At 44.4% G+C, this 20,394-nt stretch overlaps 1 protein-coding gene and 1 long non-coding RNA gene across 4 annotated transcripts in view; both read right to left on the bottom strand.

Annotated features, from left to right (window-relative positions):
* CNTN5 (contactin 5) overlaps positions 1-20,394 on the bottom strand; it is a 685,915-nt gene that overhangs the window by 581,929 nt on the left and 83,592 nt on the right. The window lies entirely within an intron of this gene.
* On the bottom strand, positions 9,008-10,545 carry LOC307214560. The gene is made up of 3 exons (XR_013838210.1): positions 10,349-10,545; positions 9,579-10,093; positions 9,008-9,544 (listed from the first exon to the last, which is right to left on the bottom strand). It is a non-coding gene; the product is annotated as an uncharacterized lncRNA (long non-coding RNA).

Here is a 20,394-nt window from a genome sequence, read left to right as displayed (position 1 = left end):
GATCTCTCAGGACCAGTGCTTTGTGCAAGGGTTTCATTTAGCTGGATAGGGTTATACTCATACTCAGAAGGCTTTCTTGCATTTCCTGAACAAAAAATTCCTTCCAGTAGCACCTTCAGATACACTGTGTATCTGAAGAAGTGTGCATGCACACGAAAGCTCATACCTAGAACTAACTTAGTTGGTCTTTAAGGTGCTACTGGAAGGAATTTTTTGTTTTGACTATGGCAGACCAACACGGCTACCTATCTGTAATTGCATTTCCTGGTGAGTAAAGACACTTTCCTTCCTCTCCCACCCAGAGTGCTTTTCTCATTATTGCTCTTCAGCATGCATATCCACCTCCAGACATAATATTTGAAAACGCATCCTTGCTTGCAATCTGCTGTGCACAACAGGGAAAGGCTTACAGGATCTACTTTGTGTTTTGCCAGAACTTTGACTCCCACCAGTCTGAACCAGGTGCACGAGACATGGGCTTACAATGAAAGAACATGGTGCCGTGGAACAATTGCTGGGCGTATGGCTCTGTTTCAAGCACCAGAACTCTGTTGAGCTCAGAATCCTTCCACGCAAAAAAATAATAATCTCTTCCTGGTGATCCTGGGCCTGGCTGTTCTTCATTTCGGCCATCTAATTTAGTATGTGATGGCAGGAGGCATGGGCAGAGAACCCTCTCTTTCTTCCTCTTGTTAAAGAATTGGGAGTCAGAAATCCTTGCCCATTTACTGCAAATCCTTGCCTATGTACTGATGTATCGAGGACTGCCAGCCTTCTCAAAGGTAGTCCTATTTGGTGTTTGCGACCTTGTAGATTATGCCCACTCATTATTTTTTTATATATATATAAAATATTTATTAAAATTTTGCATAATAAAACAAATCACAATCAGACAGAACAAAAAAGAGAAACAATCATAAACAACACAATCCAACAAGAACAATAAAACACAATAAAGAACATAAAAAAGACAAAAAACAGAAAAAAAGATAGAAATCTAGTTTTAGCTTACTGTCTTTGTAACCCTCTTTCCTGACTTCCTCACATCTCCCTTTTCTGTGTTCCCCTTTACAAAATCCACTCATTTTGGGACCACTCATTTTGGGACCAGACCAGGGGGTGAAGTGCGGTTATTTGGATCCACTGGGTTATTACTTCAACCACTGCCTGAGGTAGCATGCCTTTGTATGGCTTATTGTGAAAGAGCTGCACCCCAACTTTTCTCCTCCCCTAGTGCAAGCAAGAAAGATGAACTAGGAAGCTGCCATTAAACTCTGAATGCAGGGCTTCCCAAACTTGGTCTCTGGCTGGTTTTGGCCTACAATTCCCATCGTCCCTAGCTAGCAAGGCCAGTGTTAAGAGGTGATGGGAACTCTAGTACATGGTTAAATTACAGGATTTGTTCCCACAAGAGGCAGTGGGCCTCTTGAATGGTTTAAAAAAAGGACTGGAGAGTCCAGAGGTAGCATTATTATCAATTTACGATGGGGTGGAAGGTTCACAGGCTATGAAGGACTTGTTCACAAATTTATTGACAGCTGCATGAATTATTATAGCTAGGAAGTGGAAGGGGCAAAGTGAATATAAAATGGAAGAATGGTATAAAGAGGTGTGGGATATAGCTACGAATGATAAATTAGCACGTGCCATTATGGAAAGATGGGGAATATGAAGGAGAAATGATTTTGAGGAGATGCGGATGGTGTTTGTGGAATGTCTACTGTTAAAACAGAAAGGGGTCAAACCATCGCAAGAGGTGTTGAAATTTTGGGAGGTTGGATAGTTACAATGGAATGGTCTCAGTAGTGGGCTGCACATTTTTATTCTTATTTATTTAGGATTATTACTTTGTCAACATAAATAAATAAAGGAGAACAAGGTGGAAGGAAAACGTATTATTGTCTAACCTGTTCAAATGTGGATTTTTTTACTTACTTACTTATTTATTTATTTAAAAGGATTGGAGAAATTCAGAGGATAAGGTTTGCAAAGACTACAAGCCATAACGGGAATATTCTACCTCCCACGTTTGGAGGCAGTATGCTTCTGAATGTCAGTTACTGGAAACCGCAGGAAGGAAGACTGCTGACGCACTCATGTCTTGTGGGCATCTTTACTGGAGGTTTGTAAGCAGATGTTGGATGTCCATCTGCCATGGGTGCATTAGTTGAAACTTCTGCATTGCAGGGGGTTAGACTAGATGACCCTCAGGGTCCCTCCGAACTCTGCAATTCAATGATTCTGCGATCTAGTTGGGACACTTGACAAGATGGAGCACCGGTCTGATTCATCAGGGTCTTTCTATTTTCCTATGACCTAGAATGGTATTGAATGACCTGTACTTTGACCTTGAAGATTTGCTGTGTACAAACTTGTTTGAGTTTCCTTTTGTGGCAGGTTGTGGGAAAGTGAGCATGTTTTGTTGAGATGCAAATACACAGTGCTTTTTTCTTTGGGGGTACTCAAAGGTACACAGTACTGGCACCTTCCCCCCCTAATGTTAAAAGTGTGGCATGCACAGTAACAACTTCATGGTGAGTACCAGCACCATTTTTTTCTGTCAAGGTAAAGGGACCCCTGACCATTTTAGGCCCAGTCGTGGCCGACTCTGGGGTTGCGGCGCTCATCTCGCTTTATTGGCCAAGGGAGCCGGCGTACAGCTTCCGGGTCATGTGGCCAGCATGATTAAGCCGCTTCTGGCAAACCAGAGCAGTGGTACCTATTTATCTACTTGCACTTTGACGTGCTTTCAAACTGCTAGGTTGGCAGGAGCAGGGACTGAGCAACGGGTGCTCACCCCGTCACAGGGATTTGAACCGCTAACCTTCTGATCGGCAAGTCCTAGGCTCAGTGGTTTAACCCACGGCGCCACCCGCATCCCTTTTCTGTCAAAAAGCACTGTAAATGCACAATAGAATCCAGGGCCCACATCCTTAGAACATGCCTCCCTTCAAATTAAAGGTGTTAATGCAGCTATCTAATGCCATCTCAGCTAACTGTTGAAGGAGCAATTATATTCTTATCTTCATGTGATAGGATAGGCCCCAAAGCTTCACACTACTTTATCTCCTTCCCCAGGTGCTCTTATTTAGCAGCTTAATTTTGTAATCAAAATTGATTTTATACTTGCAACTAATCTTTAGATTGCTGGACTTCTTATGCTTTCTTTCTAATTCAAGGTTTGGGGACTGCTGCAGTTTAAAGACAAAACGTGAATCTCATTTGTCTGGTAAAAGTGACATAATTCAGGCTGTCCTATTGTATCCTCACAGCAAACTTATTGCTTAGACTAGGCCAGGAATGAGGAACCCATTTTTTTTCATAACCTCATGAGTAATCTTCTGGGGCCTGTCTACCAGGGGTGGGTGGGGCCAGAGGTAAAAGTGGGTGGAGCAACAGGTGTGACTCTAACTTTTGACCTTAAGAAGAACCTGCCAATGGCTCATTTAGTCCAGAATCCTGTTCTCACAATGGCTGACCAGACGCTTGTGGGATACCTGCTAGCATGATCTGAACAGAAGAGCATTCTCTATTCCTGTGGCTTCTAGCATTACTTCTTCTTCTTCTTTGGCGATCACTCGTAGCCAAGTAAGATTGTCTTCAATAAACACGGTTTTAACAGTGAGTCTGTAAGTGACTGTGGAGGCCAATTCTGGATCCACACATCCTTCCGCAGTGGGGACATAGGTTTCTGGGTGGGAGTTGATCACGGTGAGAGTTTGCCAAGTGTGCCTTCCTCTTAACATGTTTCTCCCTTTCATCCTGAATCTGAGCATCTTCAAAGCTCATGACACCTTTGGTAAAGGCTGTTCTCCAACTGGAGCACTCGCAGGCCAGTGTTTCCCAGTTGTCAGTGTTTATACTACCTTTTTAAAAAAAGATTTGCCTTAAACCTCTTTTGTTGACCACCAGCATTATGCTTTCCATTTTTAACTTCAGAGGCAGAGAATACCTAGAATGGTTAGTATCTCTTGATTATCCTTATCGTCCATGAATCTGTCAAGCCCTCTTTTAAAGCCATCCCAGACAGGCACTCAGAATTGTCCATTAGATCCTGCAGTCCAAAGTCTTAACCCTGTGCATCATTCTTTGCAAGCCCTCTTCCGTACCAAACCTGAATTTAAAACACAGCTACTGAAACAGTGTAGCCTGGAGGATACATCTGTGTAAGCAGTTTGGGAGCAGCAGCCTAGCTGTTGCTTCATTATAGCCTGTGGAGAAAGTGCTGTAGGGTTTCTCCAGCTGTGGTCCCATCCGGCACTGTCTGCCCATGGAGTCAAATTGCTTTATTAGCTCCTTTCTACTTGTGGGTTCTAAATAGGAGGAAAATTGCTTGAGGGCATCATGTGAAATGGGGATGGGGAAAACCAGGTTTCAATAATTTAAATTAGGGTGCATGCATGCTAAACTGAATATTCCATTACACACAGATGTGCTCCCGGGAGAAACGGCTTTTCTTTCCTTCCTAGGCATGCATACCGTGAGCCCAAAATATTTTCACCAAGGTAATGCAGATATGTGCCTGGAAAAACCAATCTAAGCTGAAATCAGAATAGAGTTTGGTTCCACTTACATCTCAAAGTGGCTAGGAACTGCTTCAGTGTTCGCTGGAAAATAAATGCAGCCTGACTAAAAAGTGCCGAATAAGTGCAATACAGTGGTACCTCGGGTTAAGAACTTAATTCATTCTTAACCTGAAACTGTTCTTAACCTGAGGTAACACTTTAGCTAATGGGGCCTCCCGCTGCTGCTGCTGCCACGCCACCGCCACGCAATTTCTGTTTTCATCCTGAAGCAAAGTTCTTAACCTGAGGTACTATTTCTGGGTTAGCGGAGTCTGTAACCTGAAGCGTCTGTAACCCGAGGGACCACTGTAAATAGAAGGAGGTGGTGGTGGTGGAGGAGGAGGAGGAGGAGGAGGAGGAGGAGGAGGAGGAAGAGAAGCCATATTCCTTTGTTTCCAACCCCATAGCTTCCTGCTGTAACTTCCTTGTAACTTTCTTTATACCACAAATGTTTTGCTGTTGATTTTTGTCCCACTTTTGTTGTGCTATAATGGAAAAAGTATACCCCTCCAGAAGAACATCGAGGAAGCCCCAGAGAACAACTAATAAAGCGGAACGAAGCATGAACAGTCCAATATAAACCTGCCACTAAAGCACTCTGGTTGTGCGCTGTTATTGCATCAATGGCATGTTGCTCACAAACCAACATACCAGTCTGGAGGGACCCACAAACAGCTACTGTAATGCTGTGAGCAGCAGCCCTGCATTTTCACATCTCGCTGGGTGGAAGTCCACCCAAGAAGCTGCCAAATTTTCAAGCAGAAGACATGTCCAAGGGTTTGTTTAGCAATCTGATCACATATTGTGTACCAAACGGGTGGGCTTGTGTCTCATCTGGCGTTCAGTCTACCTGTTCATCTTAATATATCAAAAACGGTATCGGAAGCGTCTCCTCATAAGCAATCTACAAGGCAACTGCTGCTTGTGTATAATGAAGGCAAGACAGGTGAAAAGTCTTCATTCCTCATGCCCTGCTTTCTAATGTCCCCTGTCCCCTGCAGGTCCCACTTTCCCCTCCCCTCCCCAATCCATTTCTGCTCATCGCCACATTGTTCTTGCTTAGCTGGAGAAGCACTTGGGCGAAAACTAAGAGCCTGTAACAGATTCCTCCTGACAACTGCATTAGAACTAAATGGCCCAAGATTAGGGAGGCTAATGGAACTGACAAAGCCATTGCCGCTGGTCTCCGTGGCAAAGAGGTCAAGGAACATTCTGAAGCGCTCAAGAGCAAGCACAGAAAAACAACCTTCTTTATTTATTTTACGGGAAACGGGGGGGGGGAGACCAAACTTCCCGCAGCATCCTTTAACATTAATTTGTTAGAAGAAATAAATAAAGCATTGTGGGGTTGCAGGGAAGAAGCTAAACTTTGTAATCTCTCTTTCCTCAGAATACCAGCAAAGTTACGAGAGCCTCGAGCACTGAAAAACCTGGGAGATGAAGATGAATCAGCAAGTTTCACAGGTATTTTAGGAGTAAAGGTAAAGGACCCCTGGATGGTTAAGTCCAGTCAAAGGCAACTATGGGGTTGCGGCACTCATCTCACTTTCAGGCCAAGGAAGCCAGCATTTGTGCACTAGTCATGTGGCCAGTATGACTAAGCCACTTCTGGTACAATGGAAAACTGTGATGGAAACCAGAGCGCACAGAAACGCCGTTTACCTGTGGTATCTATTTATCTACTTGCACTGGCATGCTTTCAAACTGCTAGATTGGCAGGAGCTGGGACAGAGCAACGGCAGCTCACCCCCGTTGTGGGGATTCGAACTGCCAACCTTCTGATCAGCAAGCCCCAGAGGCTCAGTGGTTTGGACCACAGTGCTACCCGCTGAATCAGCAAATTTCACAGATATTTCAGGAGTACATAGGACTGGACAATGATAGGGAAAGGCTGGAGGTCTCTGGTAGAGCACCTGCTTTGACTTTTTCATGTAAACAGTCCCAGGTTCAGTCACCAGCATCAGGTATGGATGGGATCCTTAGATCCTGGAGAGGCACTGCCAGCCATAGAAACATAGCTATTTGGTCCATCTATCTCAGTATTGTGTGTGGGACGCGGGTGCCGCTGTGGCTTAAACCAGAGCCTAGGACTTGCTGATCAGAAAGTCGGCGGTTCAAATCCCCGCGACGGGGTGAGCTCCCGTCACTCAGTCCCTGCTCCTGCCAACCTAGCAGTTTGAAAGCACATCAAAGTGCAAGTAGATAAATAGGTTGGAAGGTAAAAGGCATTTCCGTGCACTGCTCTGGTTCGCCAGAAGCGGCTTAGTCATGCTGGCCACATGACCCAGAAGCTGTACGCCGGCTCCCTCGGCCAATAAAGCGAGATGAGCGCCGCAACCCCAGAGTCAGTCACGACTGGACCTAATGGTCAGGGGTCCCTTTACCTTTATGTCAGTATTGTGTACACTGACTGGCAGTGGCTCCTTGAAATTTCAAGCAAGGGTGACTCCCACCCTGGAGTTTAAACCTGAGACCTGCTGTATGCCCAGCAGATGTTCTACCACTTAGCTACAGCCTTTCCCCACTGGTTTTTAAAACTTAAAAAACTATCTCTTTTTCTGATATATTAATTAATGTTCTCTCCCCCCCCCCATTAAATAATCCACAGAGCCCATCAGGTTCAATGGAAAGATGAATCCTTTAGACACAGCATGAAATGACACAGCAGTTGGCTGGCTTGTCTGGCTCCTGATACAGCCGAGTTTATTTCACAGGCCCTTTTGATAGCTGGCATCCTCAGGAATCCTTTGTCAGTGTTATTACACCAGTCCAGTGACTAGAAGACATAACGGAGGTCTATTTCCGAGGTCTCTAATGACTGTAATGCATGACCATAATAATTTCACTCATGGTACAATGCCGTTTTAAATATGTTTTCAGCTACTTAAAGTTCAAAATCAATTTGTAAATGTGACACTTTGCCGCTCCTTCTCCTGAATGTAGTTGTAGTAAATTCATCAGGCAAATGGGAGGTGGGGGGGGGGAGAGGACAGGGCAGCTGACATGTAAGCAGTGTCTGCCTGACATCGCTAACACTTTTTTTGTCATTAAAATGTCTGTGTATTTGCCTTAGCAAAAGGTGGAATGAATAAGCATTACAGTGGTACCTCAGGTTACATATGCTTCAGGTTACAGACTCTGCTAACCCAGAAATATTACCTTGGGTTAAGAACTTTGCTTCAAGATGAGAACAGAAATCGTGCAGTGGCGGCGCGGCAGCAGCAGGAGGCCCCATTAGCTAAAGTGGTGCTTCAGGTTAAGAACAGTTTCAGGTTAAGAACAGACCTCCGGAATAAATTAAGTTCTTAACCCGAGGTACCACTGTATTCAGTGACTGAGGAGGAGGACGTATGGGGGGAGAAGAACTAGGAAGGAAGGAAGGAAGGAAGGAAGGAAGGAAGGAAGGAAGGAAGGAAGGAAGTCTCTCATAAAAATATGACATACATTTTCCAGACTGAGAACCTGCAGACTGCTCTACCATGAGGCCAAATGAGGCAGCTGCTTCAGCTGGCAAGTGCTGAAGGTGTGAAGTGGAAGTTAGAGGCTAGAAATGTGTCCCCCATGTGCGGTTTGGTGACACTGAGCAAGGATGGTCCCAAGGCAGCCTGGTCAGGCCAGGTGCAGTGGGCTTCCTCCATGACCCACTACCCTTGGGGGCATGCCCCACACACATGCCCCGGGTGGCAGGAGCATACGCTCCGCCACTGGTCCCATGTGGCCAGTTTCATGGCTGCTAAGAAAGTCAGCTGCCTTCGGCTTTGTGGACAATGCTCTCCTGTTGCCAATCCTGAACTGAGATTCAATTACAGTGGACCCTCCAATTACATACCGCTCTGGTTATGTAACTTTTAGGTTACGAACGCGGCCAACCCGAAAGTGTATGCTTCCGGGTTTTGCCGTGTGCACAGAAGCGCTCTGCATGTCGTGCGCATGTACAGAAGCACTCTGCGCACCACGTGCATGCTCAGAAGTGGTAGCTCTAGTTATGTTTTTTTGGGGTGCGCACAGACCCCCAGAATGAATTAAATTTGTATCTGGAGGGTCCACTGTACAAGTCTCGCTTGATTGTGTAGTTGGAATGGGAGGTAGGAAGGAGGCACCGTCATTTTATTTATTTTTATTTATTAAATTTATATACCGCCCTTCATCATAAGATCTCTGGGTGGTTCGCAGAAAAAAATACAGGATAAAAACAAGCAAATAAGTAAAACCAAAGAGCAAAACAATACCCCTCTTCCCACAGACACCTGATGCACAAAATAAAATAAATAATAATAATAATAATAATAATAATAATAATAATAATTTATTTATACCCTGACCATCTGGCTGGGTTTCCCCAGTCACTCTGGGTGGCTCCCAACAGAATATTAATAATAATAAAAACAAAAAGTGATAAAACATCAAACATTAAAAACTTTCCTAAACAGGGCTGCCTTCAGATATCTTCTAAAAATCAGATAGTTGTTTATTTCCTTGACATCTGATGGGAGGGTGTTCCACAGGGTGGGCGCCACTACCAAGAAGACCCTCTGTCTGGTTCCCTGTAACCTCACTTCTCACAGGGAGGGAACTGCCAGAAGGCCCTCAGAGCTGGACCTCAGTGTCCAGGCTGAATGAAGGGGGTGGAGACAGTCCTTCAGGTATACAGGACCGAGGCCGTTTAGGGCTTTAATGGTCAGCACCTTTATATACTGAACATGCCTGGCAAACCTCCCTGGGGACAGCATTCTACAAACGGGGAGTCACTACAGAGAAGGGCCTTTCTCGTGTTGCCACCCTCTGGACCTCACTTGGAGGAGGCTTCCGAAGAAGGTCCTCAGGCGGCAACATATTTTGGAGCATCCCTGAGCCTAGCCACCCTAATGGAAAGACAAGAAGGTCTAGAGATGGCAAGTGATGAACTCTTCCATCTTCAAATGCTTTAACCAGGAATAGAATGAAAATGAGGGTTGTTTCTTTAATATGAAAGTAATCCACTGAGCATATCCACACACACACACACACACACACACACACACACACACACACACTTTTCTCAAAACAGCCAGCCTTGCATCATCTCTTTGCAAATATGTTTCAAAGTTAGCATTATTTTGTTAAGAAAGGCATTTGCCGAACAATCCCTGTCCCATTAATTCTTAGCATCAGCAAAGCTATGAGCTACACTGACTTATTTTTTGGCAACAGAAAACAATTTGGCTGGTGGAGACAATGCATAAGGCTGTGCAAACAGTGCTGAACCATTTTCATGATGCAGCATGTGCTGTAAAAACTGAATATTAGCCATGTGGGCAGGAGAACATTACGCATAATAAAGCTGAATAAGGAGAAGTATTCAAACTGAGCAAGTATGGATTAGATGCAGGTTTAGATACAAATTCAGCTGGTATAGGTTAGATACCCAGCTCTAGGGCGAATTCCAAATTCATAGTTGATTGTATCCCCATGTAGTCACCCCTAAGACCACTGCTGGTGCCATATTTGTTTGTGTATACAACAAAACCCATCTGTTTCCAGTTCCATCTCTTTAGGTCTTTGTTAATTTGTTGCCACAGGGGCTTGTAGTTGTGGAGGTACAATTTATTGAGGTTTCTGGTTATTTGTACCCCTAGGTATCTGAACTTGGTGTGGCAAAGTTTTATTTTGGTGACCTTTGTGAGTTCTTTTTGGGTGTGAGGAGGGGTGTTGAAGCACATAGCTTCTGACTTTGTAAAATTTACCTGTAGGCCCGACACCATTGCAAATGTGTTGAGTTCTCTGATTTGTTTCCAGTTTAAAACCAGAGACTGTTTTAACACCCACAATTATTATCCTTAATTTTGTCCCCTGCATCTTTCCAATTGGTCAGAATAGTTGGAAAAGTGATTGGAAAAGCTTGATGTCCCTAGGGTTCTGCGCCACACCCTACCCTCTAGAGCAGGGATGGGGAACCTGTGGCCCTCCATATTTTGTTGGGTTACAGCATCCATCCCTCCCTCCATCCATCCATCCATCCATCCATCCCAAATCTTGAGTTGTGCTAGCTGTGGCTGATGCGGACTGGAATCCAGCAACAACTAGAGGGTTGCAGGTTCCTCATCTCTGATCTAAAAGTTACTGAGGAAGATAAAGGAAGTAGGTTTCTAGTAGCCCATCCTGTCCACTGGGTCCCATCTCCCTATCACTATCCAAAGTAAATCCATCGGCTATCATGCCTACTAACCTTTTTTTTAAAAAAACCTGGTCCTTTCTCTAACTGACCATTGGTGATGATGTCTGGGGAGATGGGAGTTGCCATCCAACATCTTTTGGAGAGCTACCTCTACCCTAGAGTTTCCACACAACCACTGAGGATTTGGTGGGCCCCCGCACCAGCAAACAAATGGCAAATGCCAGGAGATAGGTGGAGGGATAATGTGGAGCGTCTCAGTCCAGGACCCCACTTTCCCTTTCCTTTACAGATTGCTTTGTGTGATCAGAACCAGCTACTTATCTTATGGGGCTCGGTAGAAGGAACTCCTATCTGGTTCACCCACACAATAGTGTCATGAGGTTAATGGCTAATATTTAATTTTATCAAAAGTGAGACTGAAGCCGAGATGTAGTGACTTACCTAGACCTACAGAGTCTGTTGCAGGTTTCCATACATGCCTATGTAGGCATAGCTATGTTTGTCAAAAGATACAAGCATGTTAGTCTTACAATGTTAGTGCTATTGGATATTTTCTTATCTATAATGGGGTTCCTAGATTTCTGTAAGCCAAGACCGAGCCTAGTTTTGTTCTTTCTTTTTTTTAATTAAAGCTCTTTGAAAACATGCTCCAAAAGCATGGAGTCTGCTGTTAAAATTATTAGAGATGGTTACATTAATTTCTTCTCTGCAATAAAGGCTGACTATGGAATTCTGTTCAGCACTCAGAAATGAGAAGCCATGGAATTTATGATAGCTGCATTTGGCAAATGGGGCAGAATATATTTTATATCTCTTCTGCACCTTACATGAAATGAATCGGTCACAGCTCACAACATTACAGAAGCAGTGTGTATCATTTTTGAGACTCTATAAAAAAGATAGCATGTGTTAACAGAAATGAAATTTGCCTCACGTGGCCAAAAGAACAAATATACATAAAACAAGTGATTATTTAAAAGTTATTGGGAGTTTGGCCAGCACAAAGCACAGAGCTGTTTTGGCTAAAGCAAGTGTGGAATAGAAGAACATCCATGATGGAGCTGATACATTTGCTTTGGAACAAGAGCACCCTGTCTTTAATAGTTGTGCAGATGGTAGCAATGTCAGCAAGGGTAAGTGGGCGGGAAATAGAGAATGGATAGAGAAAAGCTTTTATCCCCATCTCATTGTGAACCTGTGGACATCTGAAGAAGCTGGATGTTGGAAGATTCAGAGCAGATAAAAGAAAGTATCGGTTCACACAGCGTATAGTTAAACTATGGAACTCGATTCCACAGGAGGCAATTACGGCCACCAACCTAGATTGCTTTAAAAGAGGAGAAGACAACTTCAGGGAGGAGAAGGCTATCGATGGCTACTAGCCATCATAGTTATGGTCTGCCTCCACAGTTGGAGGCAGATATGCTTCTGAATAGTAGCTGCTGGAAACTGTAGGGGCGGGGGTGGGGGGAGAGAGTGCTCTTATACTGGCTTCCCACAAGCATCTTGGTTGGCAACTGTGAGAACAATATCCTGAACTAGATGGTCCAATTGCCTGATCCAGCAGGCCCCACGTATGCACATACGTTCTCCCACAATGACCGCTCCCCACTTAAAACAGGGGGCGCCCTTTGCATGGACGCGCGCAGCCCTGGATCTGGAGTGGCCCCATCAACATAAGCTTTGCCTTCCCTCAGGTGGGATACCTGGAGGTCCCTGCCTACCCCAGTGAGTTGTCCAATCCCACCTGGGGGAAGTGTTGCCAGGGAAACCAGGCCAGGTAGGGGGAGGGATTACCTGCCCACACAATAGAGGGTGGATCTTAATTGGTAATCCTCACTTGGCTCCAGAGCTTCTCCCACCCTACCCACCCTCAGTTAATGTCTTCGTTTGCAGGTTAACTTTTCTTCATAGGTTTTGCAGGTTAACCTGTCTCCACAGGTATGCGGGCGCTGCTACGATAAGGTCGCTGTTAAAGGGCCGGAAAGGAATTTCCCTGCATTGGCAGGTTTTGCCTTTCCCGTAGCAAAACGTCACAACTTTGGCGGTATCAGGCCTTGGGCGGAATCCTTTAGTCCATCTTCCTCTTTGCGGCGGCGATACCAGGGTTCCCCGTTAAAGGGGTTTTTGAAGGGAGGCTTTGGCCGTACGCCGAAAGGTCGTCATTGCTCTCCCCTGCGGCGGCGTAACAGGGGTGGCTATCTCTGCTTGAACATATGTTCTCCAGAGCCGGCCCATCCCCCCCCACACACAATGGATAACCCTGATGCTCCCTAGGTCCCCGGCTGGGGACTAGGGAGGGAGAACGCCCAATGCCTGAGCCAAGGTCTACTCACATTTGAAATTTAATAAAGTTGTGGCCAATTTAATCCCATAGCACGTTGTCTAGAGTCGTTATTCCACATGACGGGGGGGGGACCACTTGGGATCTGGTGACTCCGCCTGTCCACGCAATTGTGTTGCCATGATGAGAGCAAATGATTCCCATTTTGCATGAATCTCCAAATGCACTGGGCCCTGCTCATATTGAATCTGGTTTCTATTGTTATCATCATTATTAAAAATTGTCTGGAGAGTCATCCCTTTTCAGGTGTTACCATGATAAGAGAGGGAACACAGTGACAGTGGTGAAGCACAGACACACATTTAGCTCCGCCTTCAAACTCCTCCCACCTCCTCATGTGATAAAAGTCGACTTCTACAGCATGCAGCCCTTTGTATCCATGGAGGCTCCTCACATAGTTGAAAATGCTGGTGGACCAGGGGCGCCAGTGCTTGAACTTCCCCACCTTGCTGTGGGGATCAGCTGGCTACAGCCAGGAAGTGCTGTAGGAAATGTGTTTGTGTGGTAAGGGGAAACCTGAATAGCAAAGTCCTTTATGACAGGGATAATTCACAACCTGAGTTTCTCTTTAGAAAGTGAGAAATGTTAATAGTAATAATAAATCTCAAAAATGCTCAGGCTAATATAAGCAATGCACATGTTTTCTCTAACAGCCTCTATTTTATATTCACAACTACTCTGTGAAGCAGGTTAAAGCTGAGGGGCACCAAGTAGCCTAAGATCACCCAGTGAACTGCATACCAGAATAGTACAGTGGTGCCCCGCAAGACGAATGCCTCGCAAGACGGAAAACCCGCTAGACGAAAGGGTTTTCCGTTTTGGAGGTGCTTCGCAAAACAAATTTCCCTAAGGGCTTGCTTCGCAAGACGAAAATGTCTTGCGAGTTCCTGTGGGGTTTTTTTCCTCCCCCCCTTTTTCTAAGCCGCTAAGCTGCTTATCTGCTTATCCGCTAAGCCGCTAAGCCGCTAAAAGCCGCTAATAGCGCTAATCCGCTAAGCCGTCAATGGGCTTGCTTCGCAAGACGAAAAAACGGCTAGACGAAGAGACTCGCGGAACGGATTAATTTGTCTTGCGAGGCATCACTGTAAATTGAATTCATGTCTTCCAAGTTTTCATTCAGCACTCTGTCCACACTACCCTGGATCCAAAAGCTTGCTGCGGAAGAAGTATATGTGGAACCACCAATTTATTTTTGAGTGGCAACTTTTAGACTTCAGGCTGCTTGCTTCCCACCATGGGAATTCAGCATTCTAAATAAAATTAAGAAATCACAGCTGCCAACGATCACCCTTGGCACTGAACTACTGAACGCCAAGGCACCACTGCCAGCCTTCCATGCAGAAATGAGGGGCTATTTGCATCGTTTCACTCTTAACTTTCCACCCTCGTTTGCTATTTGCCTTCTGCCTTTTCCTGCTTGGAACTCTTAGTGCCACAACATCAGAATATGTAAATTCACCTTTTGTCATTGGACTGCCAACTAATTGGAGACTGGAGCTATAGAGCCTGTGGAGAATAATGAACATACTGGTTTTGGGGATAGCGCAGTGTAGCTTTACGCAGCTGGAGAGGGAATTAGTATGAGGGCATGACCTAGAACTATCAACCATATAGTTTAGTCAAGGGTCCCCCCCCCCTTTATTTACATTGCCTAAAGAGACATAATCTTGGAACAAGCCACCATTAGGCGAGTTCATGAAGAATTTGAAAGAGAGAGCTAGAAACTCAGTTACTCGCTCTTCATCAGGGATGGGGAAACTGCAGCTCTGTAGACGTTGCATGATTACAACTCCCATTATCTTTCATTGGAGGTTTCCAGGCAGAGGTGATGTCTCTAGAGAAGACTTTTACCCAAGGGGTGTGAAGAGGGAAAGGGCAATCCAAATAACTTTCGGAGTATATGACTATTAAATAGTTAATCATTTTGAGATGTTTCATAGTGGCATTAAATAAAGAAATATGAAGAGTGCAATGCACACAGAGATTAAGCTGCTCTGGGGGCTCTTTTTTTTTGCTAAAAGGTGATGTAAATGTTAGACAGATATACACACTCACTGTATTCATCTCCTTGAAATGTGAGATCTTTTTTTGGGGGGGGCGCTAATTTGGGGATAGAAATGCATTTTCAGAACGATGTGTAAATGAAGCGAGCCACTATGAATTGTAGCATCTTTTCTTTCCTTTTTTTACAAGCATATTAATGATACATGAACGTTCTTTCTCCTTGGTTTTTCGCCAATCTTTCCACTAAATAAAAACCAAAACATATCGATCAACATTCTGACAGTTCTGTGACAAGAAGGAGCCTGAAATCTCAAGGCAAATACCTTGAAGGGAAACACAACAAATCTTAGGAAGGAGCAGCTTAACGTTGTTTTGTAGAACACGAGGAATGGTTGTTGATCAGGTTTATAATTTTATGGCGTTCCCTCATGCCATAAAATGACACTAAACTGTACCCAATTTGAGGACATCCCCTAAGAGAGGGGTGACTAACATATGGACTCTCCATATGTTGTTGGATTCCAACTCCCAGAATCCTGTGCTGTTAACAATGCTGGCTGGGACTGATTATAGTTGTGCAAAATATCTGGAGGGAACCCAGTTGGAGAAGGCTTTCCTAAGGGGTTGCTGGAGCACCCAGTAACTGAGAATGTGTGGCTCATGTATTCACTACAGATCAAAGCTGCATTTTCCCTCTGTGCTGTAGAATTCTAATGCCAGCGTTAAAGAGCAAACTGGAACGTCTTTAAAAGTCACACTCCCTAGAAGCAGAGCAGCAAAATCTAGCAGGACAGAGAAAAACAAACCGCCTCATTTCTAGTAAAGTACATGGGTGGCACTGTGGGTTAAACCACAGAGCCTAGGACTTGCCAATCAGAAGGTTGGCAGTTCGAATCCCCGCAATGGGGTGAGCTCCTGTTGCTCGGTCCCTGCTCCTGCCAACCTAGCAGTTCGAAAGCACGTCAAAGTGCAAGTAGATAAATAGGTACCGCTCCAGTGGGAAGGTAAATGGCATTTCCGTGCACTGCTCTGGTTCACCAGAAGCGGCTTAGTCATGCTGGCCACATGACCCGGAAGCTGTACACCGGCTCCCTCAGCAAATAAAGCGAGATGAGCGCTGCAACTCCAGAGTCAGCCATGACTGGACCCAGGGGTCAGGGGTCCCTTTACCTTTACCTTTACCAAAGAGCTAACCTTTGTAGAATTGTTCTACTGGTTTTTTACATTTGCCCAATAATAACTTCTATACCAGCAGACCAATCAACTAAGCTGGGCATCCCTGTGCATGTTTACTCAGAGGTAAATGCACAGTCTTCATTATTTGCTTTAGAGGTCCTGCACTAGCTCCCCTGCCATTAGTAGGAAGGTGAGCAATGGGCCAATATGTCTGGCTGTTTAACCAGAAGGTTGGTGGTTTGAGTCCATCCAGAGATGGACAGGATTCCTGCATTGCAGGGGTTGGACCAGTTAACCCTTGGGGTCTCTTAGAATAGAATCATAGAATCATAGAATCATAGAGTTGGAAGAGACCACAAGGGCCATCGAGTCCAACCCCCTGCCAAGCAGGAAACACCATCAGAGCACTCCTGACATATGGTTGTCAAGCCTCTGCTTAAAGACCTCCAAAGAAGGAGACTCCACCACACTCCTTGGCAGCAAATTCCACTGTCAAACAGCTCTTACTGTCAGGAAGTTCTTCCTAATGTTTAGCTGGAATCTTCTTTCTTGTAGTTTGGAACCATTGCTCCGTGTCCGCTTCTCTGGAGCAGCAGAAAACAACCTTTTCCCCTCCTCTATGTGACATCCTTTTATATATTTGAACATGGCTATCATATCACCCCTTAACCTCCTCTTCTCCAGGCTAAACATGCCCAGCTCCCTTAGCCGTTCCTCATAAGGCATCGTTTCCAGGCCTTTGACCATTTTGGTTGCCCTCCTCTGGACATGTGCCAGTTTGTCAGTGTCCTTCTTGAACTGTGGTGCCCAGAACTGGACACAGTACTCCAGGTGAGTACTCTTCCAACTCTACAGTTCTATGATTCCTGTTGCTACACTAATTGGACCTGGAAACACTGCAGTTCAGCTTAGCCAGTCACATTTTACACAGGCTTGTTTTACCCCAAATTAAAAATTACATTATGTGATGGAAACAGGGATCAAGTTATTAAATCTCTACTAAGGACTGAATATGCTTCTATCTCATAAAAAAAACCAGCACCACTTTAAGCATGCATTATAGATGGGGGAGAAGAAACCTGGAAATTGGCAGAACAAAGGGATGCAATTTGGGAAAGAAAGATGCCTCAACAAAACAGAATATTGCTTACAGCACAATGCTATGGATCTGCTTCAGCTGAATAGATGAAAACAGTAACTTGCAGTCCTAAATTTGGGGAAGGAAGTGGAACCAGACATAATCACAGTCTAAAGAAGGGATAGGGAACCTATGGTCCTAGAGATGTTGAAATCCGATTTTCATCAGCCCCAGCTACCATGGTCAATGGTCATAGAAGATAGGAGATTTAGTCCAGCAACACTGGAAGAGCTGCTGGTTTCCCATCTATGTGGCATATGGTGTGTAAATTGTTTAACTGCACACTGTAATGGAGAGTGCCTGTATGTAAGGGTTTAACATCGGAAAATTCCACTGAAGTATACTAAGCTAGAAAGAAGCTCTCTTAGCCTCTAGCTGGGTTGATAATTGTTGATGTTCTTTGCTAGCACTCACATGAGTGTTTAACTTTAGATGATGTGATTAAGGTATTCAATTGCAAATCTGCCATTTTGAAGGGATTTGGCTTTTGGGTTTTGTTCCCAAGCACAGTAAGAGAAGGATGTGATAATATGCCTCTCCAGGAGCTGCATAGCCTTAGGCTGGATGCAGGCTAATGCAAGCTGTGGGAGGGACAGAGCTTGGATTTTTGCTCCGAATGTGTGTGTGTGTGTGTGTGAAGAGCCTATGCTTGAATATTGAATATGCATATGCTTTATACAACTTTCTGGATATATCATTGATTTTTTTTTTTTTGGACCTGTTTTTGAAGAAGTTCTGGTTAGTAAAGCTTTGAATAATATTTATGGGTTTGGACAATGTTTATTCCAAAAGGAGTCAGTTTTTATGCATCCAATTGCTTCAAGCTGTACAATAGGATTTTTTGTAATATGGTGTAGACACCTGGCTGAAACTAAGCAGGTCTACATTTGGTCAGTGCCTGGATGGGAGAAGCATTGCCTGGTAGCCCATTTATGCCACCTTGGTGGTGGAAAGTGAGATATTAATGGAATAAATAACAGTGCATGCATGTTTGTTTGGGGGGGGATCTATATCCAGTTATTTAATTTCAGTGATGACAAGCACGGCTTTGAGCTGGATTCTGCAGTTGCTAATGGGTCAAAGAACTGCAGTTGCCAGTACAGTGATGTAGGTAACCTGTCCAGATCAGGGCATAAAAATTGCCTTATAGTCGAGTTATATCATTTCAGAGATTCACCAGCCTGTTGGGTACCTTCTCATATGGCACCATACCACCTCAGAAGTGCATGGGGGCAATCACTAATTTTGAAGGCATCTCCATTTTCACTTGCTGCATCAGAGCGTCCTCCCAGCCATGGCACCACTGCATGTGCAAGGCAACTTGAGCGTAGACGCCGTCCATGCACATTAAATCATCCAGCCTTTCCATGTGCATTCTAGATGGTGCAGCTCCATCTGAGTCTTATGAGATATGCTTTCCTGATCAGTTCCCTGATGCTAATGCAGGTGATAAAACATGGGTGTTGTCATTTCGTTCAGCCACAGGATTTATCACAGGTACAGCCCTCGCAATATATTATTTTCATCAGATTTCTTTCTTTTATAATTTTCGTCTTTTACAAAACACAAATAAATGCACCTGGGATCGATAAAAGACTATTATATTTGGCAAACTTCATCATTAAAAACACTCCATCAGGTAGACAGCCTACAATAATGCGTGTGCTTTCCAGATACATTTTCCAGGCAATTTCATCGCCTATCTACTCACTCGGATACCTGGTATTGATTGGTGTGTGTTTAAAGTAAGCAAAAAAAAATGCAAGATGCCACTTAATTCCACATAAAAATGTGTTACCCACACTACTTGATTTGTGAACTGTGGTGTGTGTGTGTGTGTGTGTGTGTGTGTGTGTGTGTGTGATTTATACCTCAGAACCACCCCCCATTGCACCCCAAAATGATCTGGCCACAATGGTGCAAAAAGAGCTTGTACACTTCCCAGTGACTGGTGTGTTCTTGGGAGTGCTTTCTATACTTTTCAATGGAGAGAGACTACCGCATACACACAATGATGGTGTGGTCTGACCTCTGCTGGAGCTGGGTTTCACATGTACAGTGGAGTTTCAGAATAAGTAAGAACTCTCCAGACTTGGATGCATTCTAAACAATGGCAACCATTTCCTTCCCAGACTCTGACTGCTTCCATGCTCAAAGCCTTACCCCATGAATGCTGGACAATGGTGTCTGCTTCATGAAACCTTTCAGTGGCCCATAGTTATCCAGGGGCCTACAGCAAGTGCAAATACACATCAAAACCATCCCTTTCTCAAATTATTCTCTATTCCTTCAGTGTCATCTCCAAATTCCACCTTTGCAACAAAGACTTGAACCTTTTAAGGCATTCTTTCACACATTCATTTGACATCTATTATAGAGCTTGTAAGCACATAGCTGTGTTCATAGAGGGCGGTCTGAGCATGACTGAGGACCCTGTTTCTTCAGGATTTCTGATAGTGTTGCTAGACCTACACACAGATGTAGGCCACATTCATACCAAACATACGAAGCACCACGATACCTCTTTAAACAGTTATGACCTCCCCAGCACATTACTCAGCTGCAACTATACTACCAACCTTACTGTATTCTTGTAAAACATGGACCACTTAGAAACGCCATCTCCAACTCCTCAAAAGATTCTATCAGTGGTGTCAATTTACACATCACTTGGGAAGACAGGCTAACTAATACCAGTGTACTGGAAGAAGCAAAGATCACCAGTGTTGAAGCAATGATTCTTCAACATCAACTTTGTTGGACTGGTCATATTGTTTGGGTGCCTGATTATCATCTTCCAAAGCAAGTATTCTATTCCAGACTTAAAAATGGAAAGCATAATGCTGGTGGTCAACAAAAGAAATTTAAAGACTGTCTCAAGGCAAATCTAAAAAAATGTAGTATAAACACTAACAATTAGGAAACACTGGTGCTCCAATTGGAGAACAACCTTTACCAAAGGTGTCATAGACTTTGAAGACACCCGAACTCAGGATGCAAGGGAGAAACGTGC

This window comes from Podarcis cretensis, assembly GCF_951804945.1.
Source record: "Podarcis cretensis genome assembly, chromosome: 4".
NCBI lineage: Eukaryota > Metazoa > Chordata > Lepidosauria > Squamata > Lacertidae > Podarcis > Podarcis cretensis.
This window is presented reverse-complemented; position numbering and strand designations above follow the sequence as displayed.